Here is a 14,071-nt window from a genome sequence, read left to right as displayed (position 1 = left end):
TGCTGGTCATGTGAGTGGTGGGAAGAAGGTGGGTAGGAGAGCTGTTGTGGAAGTAGAATTAATAAGACTTGAAAACTGATGTGGATATGGAAGGTGAGGGAGAGTAAAAAGTAGAGAATAATGCTAAGGGTGCAAATGTGAGCAACTGGAAAACTAGTAGCATCCTTGACAGAATGGGAGAAGTTTAGAGGAGAGGAGGGTTTAGGAAAAGGAGTTGGAAATAAAAAATTTCCTTTTGTTTGGTCTTTCCCCAATAGTATTTTATTTTTTCAAATATGTATAAAGATAGTTTTCAACATTAATTTTTGTAAGACTTAATGTGTTCCAAATTATTCTCCTTCTCTCTCTTACTTCCCCCCTTCCCAAGACAGCAAGCAATCCGATATAGATTAAATATGTACAGTCCTTTTAAACATATTTCCATATTTGTTATATTGTACCAAAAAAATATACCAAAGGGGGGAAAAACCATGAGAAGGGAAAAACAAACAAAAAAAGGCGAAAATCCTATGCTTTGACCCACATTCAGTCTCAATAATTCTCTATCTGGATGCAGATGGTATTTTTCATCCCAAGTCTAAACAAATTCCATTTTGGATACAATAGCAAGTGGCTTAATGGCCAATGACAGAAGCTTGAATTCTCTTGATTCCTTCTGTCTCTTCTGATAGCCACATTTTAGCCACTCAGATAACATACGGTCAGAGTCTTACAGAATCTGTTTTCTTTGATACATTTGTTCCATTGGTACCCTAGTAATGAGTAGAATCTGGATGTTGGCAGAGAGCAAAAGTTTTCTCTATTTAGGAGTGTTATTCCAGTCACTATAAGAGAATGCTTTAAAATGAGATTTGTAAATACCAGAAAATTTCTAATAATATCTTTTGATCAAATAAAAAAGGTGGGTGGTGCTCATATAATTTTTCAGCTGCAAACAATTTTGTGCCTGTTATCTATTTAATTGGGATTCTCTTCCTATTTAGTTGGAATTAAATTATTTTATTATTTTAAGTTTTTCAGTTATTTTAATTTTTTCAATTCATTCAGCTATCTCATTTTCAAATTAAATTTTTTACTTAAGTGTCCATTATGTGCAGAGCACTAGGTGAATCAACAAGGGAGATAAGTAGAATATTAAAGTTTAAATAACACTACCATCAAACAACTTCCAGTATAGTAGAGGATAGAAAATATGCACAAGTAACTATTACAAAACATTTACCAGAGGTGTGTGTAGAAGAGTGTTCAAAATGCTATGTGAGATCTGGAAGTAAATGATCATTTATCTTAAGTTAGTTTACCTGGAGGTAACACAGTGTCGTAGAAATGGTGTTGGGAAGATGGATTCAGCAGGGAATGGGGTACAAATTACATCTGTAACATCAAGTAGCTATATCATCAAGGCATCTCACTTGAGTCTAAATCTCAGTTTCCTTTTCTATAAAACAGAAATAAGAATACATGTGCTATATACCTGAGTTGTCATGGGGAACAAATGCAATAAAGCATTTTGCAAAGTATCAAGCTAGTTGTTGTCATTACTATCACCTTTGTGATATTAGCCAAGTCTCTTGACCCTCTTAGATGTCTATCAGCTCTAGACTGATGATTCCATGATTCATGGGGCAGTGAAGGTGAGAGAGGGCCTGCAGGAGCTGTCCTCTGCATCAGTGGAAAGATACCCACATAAATGAAATCACCTATCTATCCACATCAAATAAAGTTGCATACTTTGGGATAAGCAGCTCTCTTTTATGATTTGCTCTCTTAGGAGAATCTAATCAATTTATCATTTTGGATTCATTTGAGGAATCTTACCTTGTTACTCTGAGACACTGATGAATGCTCTATGGTCAAATGTATTATGATCAATTTACAGCCTATGTGGGCCACATTCTAGTGACAGCTGTGTACGCTTACATTGTGTTTCTATATGATAGCACTTCTGGATTTTCTCTCACTTGAAATGCCTTCCCAGCTAACTTACCTCTTAACTCTATTTGACAAGATAAAGAAAATAAGGCAAATAAGGGGTAAGGTTCTCACCTCTGGGTGAGGGTCCTAGCGGGGTTTTATCCAGTTTCCCTCTATCTCATAAAATTTGCCTCATTTTCCCTTGCTAATAACATTTTAAATTATAAATGAATTTGACTATTTTATTTTTTCCTCAATTACATATAAAATTTTTCTACATTTACTTTTTAAATTTTTGAGTTTTAAATTTTCTCCCTCCCTCTCTCCCTCTGCTCTCCCCTTTTGAGAGGGTAAACAATTTGATATAGATTATTCACATGCAGCTGTGCAAAACATTTGCACATCATTGGCTAATTTTTGAAGAAAAAAATTTCTTTTGTTCTTCTGTTGTTGTACTTCCACCTATAGATGTTACTGTGAATTTAGTAAAAGTGGCAAACCATTTCATCTGCTAAAACAAAATTCTCCTGAATTTTCACTCCCTGAAAAACTAACCCCACACCCCACACAACTTGATATTATCAAAAGTGATCTTGCAAAGTATTCATTACTGCTTTATTATATGGACCAAGTTAGTCAAGAGTTAGTGAACTTTTCCACAATAAATCTTTTGACATATTTCTAGTAAAAGGTAAATGCTATTATTATTAATGGTTACTGGTCACCATGTAATATGCCTATACCATTTCAAGGCCACAGATAATATTTCCCAGCTTTAAGAGAAAAGTTAAGATATGCTGCAATTTCACTTTACCTATTATTTTCTGGACATGTGTTGAAACATCCATTAATTAGAATCAATTGAAGTAGATAGCATTTTTTCATACCCTTAAATTTTCAAAACATATACACTGAATATATGAACTCTTCCCAACCTCTCATACATCATTGAAAGGTGAAACGCTCTTAATTAATCTACACTGTATAAATAAAGATTGCCTGGGAGGGATTGGTACATGGTGGACTTCCAAATTAAACTGGAAATCCTTCTGCAACAGGATATCAAACAATTTAATTTAAATCCTCCATTCCTATGCAGGATTTAAATGTTTACAATTAAACAAAGTTTAAGAAACTAGTTTAATGCATAGTGAAATCTAACAAACAGAAGCATGCAGCTTTTTATTATGTATTATCCAGACGTTTTGATTTTGTTTTGAAACATAGCTAACTAAATATTCCAGTAGGAAAAGCTTCTTGGGAACCAACAAATGCTATCTTGGCCTTTCTTTCTCCTTTTTTTTTGCCAATACCCACATTTATGAATATATATACAAAATGAAATAAACAAGCTGCATATTATTTGCAGCCCAGATAAGGGGATGCTATTTAGGGTGGGCTATCTCTTATGTTACCGGGCCAAGTTCTGAGCTCACTGTTTTGTGTGAAACTCTCCCACTGAAGTCAGTGGGGGTTGTGGGATATAGCTGAAGGCGAAATCCAGCCCAGTCTGCATATATTTATAACTTGTAGGAATTCCTTACATAGAATCATAGAATGTTACAGCTGAATCCTGATTTAAAATTTTATCTGCCTTTATTTTACTGTTGAAAGACATGATGAAAGGTAAAGATACTGTTATTGCCACAAAGTTTCTCTAAAACAAAATCTAGATAAAATACTTTAAAATATATTATCACTCCAATATATCACTACCGAGAGATTCACAAAAGAATATAAAAATAAATTCTGGGGATTGTTCTGAATTGTGGCTAAGAAAGGAGGTCTAGGGATAGCTCCTTTTGGGGAAAATGGCTTTGTAATTTAGAATCATCGAATTATAAGCTTAAAGTTCAATATTTTTCTTTCTCAAGAATGTTGTCACCTGGAGAAAGAGAATTATTATTAAGGTTTTTTTTTTACTTCATATTATATTTTTGTCTTCTCTAAGTATCTGAATCTAATTCTTATCATGGCATAGAGGTGACACAGGACTCTTGAAAGAGATGACAGTTGGAGGCAGGCTATTAGAAGGACCAAGTTGGAAAGGTTTTGAGTTTAGGCTCAGAGATGGAATCTGTTATTTTGTTCCAGGATCAGGCTGCCTACATTCAGAGGATTCATAACCAGAAGGTTATGACCACCAGAAGATGAATCTTTTTGGCTATAGTAATTCATGAAACTATTGAGTTTCATGCTGAGATTGTGGAGGGAATGCACACCCTGAAAAGATAATCATTCTAAACTTCATGTCATGTACAAATATATGGTTGATAAATATTCTCAATGATTTCTATAATTATTTTTATAAATTACTCTTCAAAATAGCTCTGTGCAGGTTAGGCATGGAGAGGCTAAGAAGTGTGGTGGACTGGAAGGGTCACAGGGTTAAGATCAAAGGACATGGGTTCACATCTTAATTCCACTACTTACTGCTTGTGGAAATCTTGATTAAGTCACTGAACTCCTGTGGGCTCAGTTTCCTCATTTGTAAAATGAATAAACTGGACTTGACAGTGATCCCTTTCATTCTAACTCCCATGTTTTACTCTTTCCCAAAGGCTCTGAAGAAGCTCTTTTTAAAGAGAAAATCCCCCAAACTTCAGAATTTATGTTTTTTATTGGAATAAAGATGAATTTGGATGCCTTTCTATAATACATCACCCTGTCTAGCCCCTTGGCTTCTTATGTTGTTGCCAAGAACTTTCCTTTATAGTATCATGTGTATTTAGCATCCAAAATAATGTGTAGCTTGGGGAATACTAAAGAATACCACTCACTCCAAAGCTTATAAATACTTCATTCTTCTCTTTTTCTTGACCAAACGGTACCATTGTGAACCAAAATTGCACATGCTTCCCAAAGTTAGTACAGGTGGAAAGGACTTCTTTGGCTTCCCTAATTCAATTCAGCCGGGTCTTTCTCTGCACATGGTGAAATCATATTCATTCTCTATTCTGTAGCAACATCCCCAACTAAGTTAAAAATAACAGAGTCACAGTATCCTAATTTCACTATGTCCAGAGTGCTGAAGTAAACCCAAACTGTCCCATTGGAATCTGGGAGGGGGAGAAATGTACCATAATGCATACTGTAAAAGAAACAAACAATCTTAAGGCATTATTCCTGCCATAAAAGAGCTTAATTATGAAGTGAAAATATTCTGTGAATAAGAAAAAAAAAGGAATTTCATAGCTTCTAAGATTCCCCTCTTGAGAAACTACCCCACTTGGTTCATGAAGCACTATTCCAGATAAGAAAACTGAACCAAGATGCATTTACTCAATCATTCATTCAACAAACATTTATTAAGTATGTAAGATATACAAGATGTTCACTGAAGTCTCACCCTGATGCCTCATTGTGGCATTGAAGTAACCCTAGTTTCTTACTCTTTACTAATGGACCATGAACTCTAGTTGTTCCTACCAAAGTGGAAAAGCCTTTGAGTATGAACCTGGTAGTGGACTGTGTAGCTATCTGTCCCTCTAAAGCCATCTTAACTAAATAAGGAGAGATTTAGCAGAAGACAGCCACGAAGTGATGAATGCTTTCAGCTCCAGTAACCTATTAAGCACCCACCCATCATTTCTTAGACAAAGATTTCTCAAATAAGCACTGCAAAGAAATATAAGAAAATAATAAAATGGGAACAATAAGAGGTCTTTTCAAGAATATTAGAAATATAAAAGGAAAGTTTCTAGCAAAAATGGGGGTGATAAAACACAAAAATGGTAGCAGTTTAACAGAAGAGATAAAGAAGAGGTAGCAAGAATATACAAAAGAACTATACAAGAAAGATTTTAACATCACTCTCAACCACAATGGTATGGTCACTGTAATAGAGCCAGACAAACTAACTGAAGAACGAAATTAAATGGGTCTTAGGAAGCATTGCTAACAATAAGGTTAGTGGAGATATGGGATTCCAGATGAATTACACAAAACCCTAAAATATGATACTGTTAAAGTGATGCACTCAATATGCCAGCAAATTTGGAAAACACAACAATGGCCGCTGGATTGGAAAAGATTCATTTATGTTCCAATTCTAAAGAAGAGCAATACCAAGGAATGTTCAAATTACTAAACAATTGTGTTCATTTCAAACACCAGCAAGGTTATGCTTATAATACTGCAAGCTATGCTTCAGCAATATGTAAACAAGAATTATCTGAAGAGCAGATTGGTTTTTGAAGAGGCAGAAGAATTAGAGACCAAATTGCCAACATTTACTAGATTATGGAGAAAGCTAGGGAATTTTAGAAAAACAAAAAAACAACAAAAAATCCCATCTACTTCTGCTTCATTAACTATACTATAAAGCCTTCCATTGTGTGGATTAGAACAAAATGTGGCAAGTCCTCAAAGAAATGAGAGTATCAGATCTTAATTGTTTCCTGAGGTACCTGTATGTGGGCCAAGAAACAACAATTAGGTTTAAGAATGGAAAAGGAATATGACAAGTCTGTATATTGTTACCTCATTTATTTAACTTATATGCAGAGTACATCATGCAAAATGCCAGGCTGGATGAATCAAAAGCTGGAATGAAAGTTGCCAGGAGAAATATCAATAATTTCAGATATGCAGAGAGTGAAAAGGGATTAGCCCTTGATGAAGGTGAAAGAGAAGAGTATAAAAGCTGGCTTGAAGTTAAACATCAAAAAAACAAACAAACAAACCTTAAGATCTTAGCAATTGTTTTAATAACTTCCTGACAAACAGAGAAAGAAGAAATGGAAGCAGTGTCAGATTTTATATTTTTGAGCTCAAAGATCACTGCAGAAAGAAACTACCATTAAATTAAAATTAAAAGATACTCACTCCTTGGAAAGAAAGCTAGGGTAAATCTGGACAGCATATTAAAAAGCAGAGAGATCATCTTGCCAACAAAAGTCTGTATAGTCAAAAGTATGGTTTTCCCAGCAGCAATGTATGACTGAGAGTTGAGTTGTAAGGAAAGCCGAGTATCCCAGAATTTCCTTCCCTTGCTACAACTGTCCTACGTGTGTCATTTGTATTTGTATTCTTAGAGGTTAACACAGTGCTAACCTTATAGACATAAAATTTTTTTCATTCAGTCATTTATTTAATTATTCACAGATTAAGTAAAAATTTCTTTATAATGGGAAAAAGTGTGGAGATAAAAAATGAGCTTATCCCCAGCTCATAGAAGAGAGAAAACTTTGGACTCACAGGAGACTGTGCCCTGGGAGAGCCAGACCTTGGAAGGTCAGCTAATCAATTTTGCCTGGAGGCATGTCATACCCTGGGAAGAACACTTTGAAGACTACACATGAAACAAAAGACTCTGAGGTAGTACTAGAGGAAACTTTGGCTACATGTATTTCTTATCCGTGTACCTCATTACCATCATACTCTAAATTGTGCCTATTCTTCCCACTGATGTTGTGTATATTAAGTGGGAGATTGTACCCCAGGTCATTTGGAGGGGATTTTTTGCATGCATTATTTTTATCATACTTTAACTTGGATCTAATGGCTGATGTTTAATGGGAATACATTGGGTAAGAGTGGTGAAATGTACATACCCACAGGGTACTCTAGGACCCAAGGTAACAGCAGCTTTCTGGGGACCAAACCTTAGTGCAAGTTGATCCGGAGAGTGCTATGCTAGGGGCTATAACAGAAATAACATATTGTCCTTGATCTCTAGGAACTTAGTGTAGTAAGAGTTATCATTTGAAAATGTAGTGTAATTTAAAAAAAGAAAGATTTCACAACTCCTGAGAGTCTTCTCTTGAATCCTATTCATGCTTTCATCTTGCTTAATTTGAGTTGTTGGGATATTTCATGTAGGATTTTTCTTTATTTCCCTGTCAATGTGACTTCTCTGCTAATATTTGAAAGATGGGAATCCTTCCCTGGTCAGATCTCAAAGATACAGCCATGTGAACAAAATGACAACCTGGTTTTCTGCCGTCAAGAGATTTGCATGTCAATCAGTGAAAATCCATCTGGCATCTGTTTTTGGTGCTCATGTCACTTAGCATCAACATCAAATTAAATCCTTGATAGTAAAAATGGAATCTCTTTTCCATACTCACAAGCACATGATCAGCTCTGATTTTATCCCCTGGCCTCTCACATTGGGAAGAATATGACCTATTATAATCGAGGGACTCATGCTATGTATCAAGGTGGTGACAAGGGCACATGGAGGACCTCTTCTTAATGAAAGACAATGAAGATTTCCGTTTCTGCAGGACCTTTGTTTTTCCAGGCAGGCTTTGCCTTATGGTCTTTCAAGCCATATATGAATTTCTCATTGCTCTTCTGAATGTGAGAGAATACTACTAGTCCTGGAATTGTCATTAGAACTGTTCTATCATTAAGAAGCTTCTGTGTCTTTTGGCTCTTTGCATGTTCCCTTCCTCGCTTCTCTTCCTCTGTTCCCAAGACTATTAGTGGAATCTTACAGAACAACAATACCTGAACTTTAGAGGCTAGAGAGAAAATTCTTGGTGTCAGGATACATCCTTATTGTTTCACAGATTTGGCATCACATTTGGTGGGAAATCATTCTGGCCCAGTGCCATTGAAACCCACACAGATTCAGGTTGGCTTTTTATATTATTATTTTTATTTCAAATCCTTGATGGAAGAAAAATGCATGTCTGGGAGCAATCACATTCAGGCATATATCTTTCTCTGATGCAATTTTGAGAAGCCAAAGCGATAAAAAGAAGTTGTGACTTTTGACATTACCAAATAAATTCTGGGTACAGTTTGAATCAATCAGGTTACTTCTCCTGAAATAAATTCAGTATGTTTACACTCTAACCACATGCCAAAAGAATGCATTTGGACTGTCTCATGCAGAGGCTCCCTTGTCTTTAAAAAAAAAAAAAGATTCAGAAGACTGCAGAATGGTTGGCTGGTACTTTTTTGATTTTTTAGTTTCTGGATCATTTCTTTGATTGCTTGGAGTCTCTGGAGGAATGGACAGTTTATAGTCTTTGCAGATGATTATTGGGTTTTGAGGACCTGACAAGCAAGTTTGTACCCAGTCTAGATGCTGAATTCTATCTTGCAAGTGCAAAAGTCCCTACCCCTAGAACCAGACCCAGAATCAGGAGAATGGTGATTGCTGGCCCTGGACTCCTAGTTATTAGCTCAAAGTGAATTATGAACTTGTCAGTATAGAAAATAGTACAGCAGTGCCTCCCACTCCTTAGTAGCCAGAAGGGCCTTTTGGTTGGAGGTGGAATAAAAAGTCATGTTTTCCCATTTCCCTACTCAGAGCTGCTACAGTATGCAGCTCCTGCCTGCACCACACACCCCTTAGCTCATCTTGTATTGTTTGCTAGTTTTTTTATGCCTTGCCTCTCCATTAAGATTTTAAACTCTTTAGGGGCAAATCTTCACCTTCTATTTTATGTCTTTCCATCTACTTTCATCCTGATGCCTAACACAGTGCTAGATACCCAGTAAGGGCTCATCTAATATACTTGCTCTTCAAAGTCTTCAACTTTCCTTGGCCCCAGGAAGCTCAAGGAAAAAACAGGGATGATAATATCAACATGCCTTATGGGAGTGAGGATCAATTAGTCAACATTTATATAGCACTTTAGAGATTCAAAGCATCATCACAGGGAGTAATTTAATAAAGTAATTAACTAACCATTTCTAAGTTCAGGCATTATAAGTCGGGACATGTTTGCTTCTGAATCTATTACTCTTTCTTCCTTTTATTGGCTTAAGTATAATACCAAACACATAGATGACTCAGTTTTAGGGAAAGAAAGAGATGTATTTTTAGTTTGGATAAGAATTATCTTATTTAGTGGCGTTAAGTTTTTTGGTTTTTTTTTCCCATAGTTCATAGAATGCTTTTTCATTTTAACTCAACACTCATTATGAACTGAGTAGACAGACTGCGTAAGGTAAACACCTGAACTAATCTCTACGTAGGAAGGCATTTGATCACTAGCTTTGTTCTACATTTGAACTGGGACACACTTTTACAAGTCAGCTGGCCCCTCCCAGGGTGGGATAATACTACCCATCTCTTTGTCAGAACACATTCACTTAAACCTCTCATTGTGTGTCCTATCAATAATTATATTTATTTTTATCTTATGGACTAGCTCCTGATCTGAGAGCTCATACTCACCATAATCCTCACTCAAGTTCCCTTACCCATGCATAAATCTTGCTTTGAGTGTGTCTTAACTTCTAGAACAATAAGGATTCTAAAATAGATTTCAAAGTAAAGGTAGAAAATTGGGATAACTAGGGACTGACAGTAATGTTAGATGCTAGGTATGAGCTAGATGAACACTGAGGTCCTTTCTAATCTCATATTTCTGATGCTTTTAGAAGGCAAAATGGACTAGGGGAAAAAGCACTGACCCAGGAATCCGAGGACCTGGCTTTAAATGCTGCTTTTGCTGCTTACCATTGTGTTGTTACTTTGGGCAAACTGCTCTCTGTCTGGGTCTCAATGTTTTTATGTATGAAGTGAGGGGGTTGTCCTGGATCAGTAGTTCTCAAACTTTTGTTCTAAGTATCTTTATATTATTTAAAATTATTGAAGATCTGTCCAAAGAGTTTTTGCTTATATTTATGGATTATATTTATAGATATTTACATATTAGAAATAAAAATTAATTTTGAATTTGTGGATTATATTTATAGATATTTATATATTATAAATAAAAATTAATTTTAAATTTGTAGGCCCTCTGAAAGTGTTTCAGAGACCCCCCAGGGTTCACTAGCCCACACTTTGAGAATCACTGGCCTAGTTGACTTCTGGGGGTCCCTTTCAGCTCTAAATCTATGATTTTATGGATATTAAATTCAGTTATTTGGCCAGACTTCTTAGAACTATTCTCTCATGTTTTTTACTGCCACTACTGGCTAAGAGAAGAATACCTAGCAGAACTATGATCTTATTATATTCTGGCACAGTATTCTACTTATTCCATCTCCTAGCCCTTTCTGTTGAATTCCTACCATTAAAAAAAATCCTAACTTAAATACTGCCTCCATTAGAAAGCCTCTGAGTTTTCTAGCATAATGCCTTTATGTGCTAATTTGTACTTAGCTGATATCTTCATCCTGTAGTACTTTGTATTCTGATTCTCTGATGTGTTCTGTGTCCCCACTAGACTGTAAGTTTCATGAGGGCAGAGGAACAGCCCTAGCCCTAGCCCTGCCTAGCACAGTGTTTTGTACACAATAGTTGAGTGAATTAAATCTAATCTTTGCCAGTAAGATGCAAAATGCTAAAATCAAGTTAAAAACAACAAAGAATAAAATGAATGGAATGCTACTTTTAAAACAGTGATTGAAACAATCATTAGAACTAAAAGTTTCTTAGAGGACCAATCTGCATTAACTTTGGTGTTGAATATTGAATGCTCAATACTACTATCTTGTAATATACATTGATTCTTAAATATAAACTGTGATTTCTAAATAAGTTTGGGTTCCAGTTTGGGTCAGTACATAAGAATGCAGGCAACCAAGATCTAGATAAGAATGCAAAGGCACACCAAGTACTTCCCACTCAGAATCTTTGAAACAAAGGTTTAGAACCCAATTTTCTTAGAGGACAGTCCAATTAAAGAAGTGTAGTAGGGACAAAGGAGATGGGAAGAGAGAATTGAAAGTCTCCAAACAGACTTTTTAAGAGGATAGGTGATATTCATGGATCATATAATCTTGCTAGTAAGAGGAACCTCAAAAATCATCTATTCCAATACCATCATTTGACGGAGGAGGAAAATGAGATCCAGAGAAGTGAAATTATTTCACACTGTTCAGAGGCAGAATAGGACTGGAGTTCTAGTCCTGTGATTCCTTAACTCAGTACTCTTTCTATTCCCAGATAGTAGTACAATGGACAGAGCACTGGGTTTGGCTTTAGGAAGAACTCAGTTCACCTCTGGTCTCAGACATTTACAAGCCATGTGACCCTGGGCAATCAATCAATAAATATTTATTAAGCATCTATTATGTGCCAATCTTCACAACTATAAAATGGGGACAATAGCACCTACCTCACAGGTAATTGCATGGATCGAATGAGGTAATATCTGTCTGTAAAGTTCTTAGCACAGTACTTGGTACATAGTAGACACTTAATAATTGTTCCTTTCTTTTCCTTCCTTCCTCCTGTCCTTCTTTTCTCCACTTCCTTTCTTCATCCATTTGATACAAGAATAGCAATAATTTACATTTATATCATGTTCTATAGATGATTTTCTCATTACACATATCTTACACTCTGAGATAAATAGTGTAAATTGTAATTACTCTCATTTTGCAGATGAAGGTATTGAGTAGAGATATTAAATGACGCTTAGTAAGGATCAGAACAGACACACAAATGTAGGTATCTTGATTCCAACTCCAACACTTTTTGCACTAACCTGTGCTGTTTCACTGAACAGGACAAAGCCACTGAAGTTTTTGCATTAGCCTGATAGGTATTCCTTAGAAACTACCAGCTCTCACAGGGTCAGGGTCAAGTATGAACCTAGGAAGGTGCTTGTTAAGGATAATAAAGAAAAGACTGGCATATGCTATCAATTTGGGAACAAGCATGTGTGTTTGCAGAGGCTTCGGGCAGTTTGTTACTCAGTACTAGGGCACTAGGTGGTATACAAACAGGAAAAAAAAAAAAAATAACAAACAAACCAGAGGACAGCTTTAAAAATCCACTCGATCCTGAAAACCACTACTCAAACTAGTTTATACATAAAACACACCACCTTGTGGAATAAATGATAAGCACTATACTATGTTCTGCCACTTGTGAATGATGTCATCACTGTAATTACAAGAACAAGAAATTTCTTAGCTCCAGATGGTCACCATTCCCTCTCTCGGGTAGCCCCAGGATTCACAAGTCAGTAGTTCTCCTGTTCAATTTGATTGTGTCAAAACAGAACCTTTTATCACTGTAGCAGGCAGATGAAACCTCTGCTTTGTTTTGCTACTCTCTACCTGTCAATGTATTTGTCTTATGATTTCTTCTTTTAGTAAATTGATCAGTTGATTTATTTGGGTAATCAAAACAGGATCTGTTGCTACCTTCTGTTCTCCAACCTCAGATTTTCTTCTATTTACTTAGCTGTATATGTTGTATATTCCCCTAGGAGAATGAATGCCTTTCAAGGGTAGGAATTTTTTGTTCTAACTTTAGAATCCCCAGCATCTAACACAGTGACTTGTATGTAAGGGACGCTTAGTAAATATTTGTTGAATTGAGGTTAGGGATTGTTCTTTTTGTTCTTTTTTCATTTTTATTAATGCCTTTTGATTTTACACAGTCAGTTCCTGATATGTTCCATCTCCCTATCGCTGAATCCTTCACTTTTAACAAAGAAAACCAGGTAAAGCAAAAACAACTGCTCCTGATAGTGTATGCAACATTTTGTATCCACAATCCTCCACCCTTTTAGTGAGAAGAAGGAAGTTTGTTTTTCTCCCTGAACAAAATCAGTCATTACAAATAATCAAAGTTCAAATGCTGTGGAAGAGTTGTTTTCATTAAGTTTTTTTTGTCATATGTAAATTGTTTTCTTAGTTCTGCTCACTTCATGCTATAATAGTTCGTATTTCCCACGCCTTTCTGAGTTCCTCATATATCTTTCAGTTCTTATGCTGCAATTGGATTTCATTACATTCTTATTCCACATTTGATTTAGCCACTCCACAGATCTTCTCTTTACCTATTACAAGTGTAGAAATCTGTCAGTCTAACGTGGATAAGAAAACATGCTCAGGTGCTTGAAATGGGGACACTGGACAACTTTTTAAAACATTGCTTTCCCTTAGGTATTATAAACTTATAGAATATCATAGCTGAAAGAGCCTTAGAGACCATCCAATTCAATTCCCTCATTTTATAAAGGAGGGAGCTGAGGCTGAGAGAAATGAAGAGAAAAAACCCTAAGTTACATAGCATATTAGATGTGGGCAGTGAGACAGTGCAGAGTCTGGAGTCAGAAAAACCTGAGTTCAAATCTGGCCTCAGACTCTGTGTGATCCAGGCAAATCTCAACCTCAGTTTCCTCACCTAAAAAACAAGGATCAAATGAAATAATAATTGTAAAACACTTAGCACAATGCCTAGCACAGAGTACTATATACATCTTAATTTTGTTATTATTTGGTT

General features: G+C 35.9%; 1 protein-coding gene across 4 annotated transcripts in view; it reads right to left on the bottom strand.

Annotated features, from left to right (window-relative positions):
• Window positions 1-14,071, bottom strand: part of BRIP1 (BRCA1 interacting protein C-terminal helicase 1) — a 378,898-nt gene that overhangs the window by 69,850 nt on the left and 294,977 nt on the right. The window lies entirely within an intron of this gene.

This window comes from Sarcophilus harrisii, chromosome 4, assembly GCF_902635505.1.
Source record: "Sarcophilus harrisii chromosome 4, mSarHar1.11, whole genome shotgun sequence".
NCBI classification, from domain to species: Eukaryota; Metazoa; Chordata; class Mammalia; order Dasyuromorphia; family Dasyuridae; genus Sarcophilus; species Sarcophilus harrisii.
This window is presented reverse-complemented; position numbering and strand designations above follow the sequence as displayed.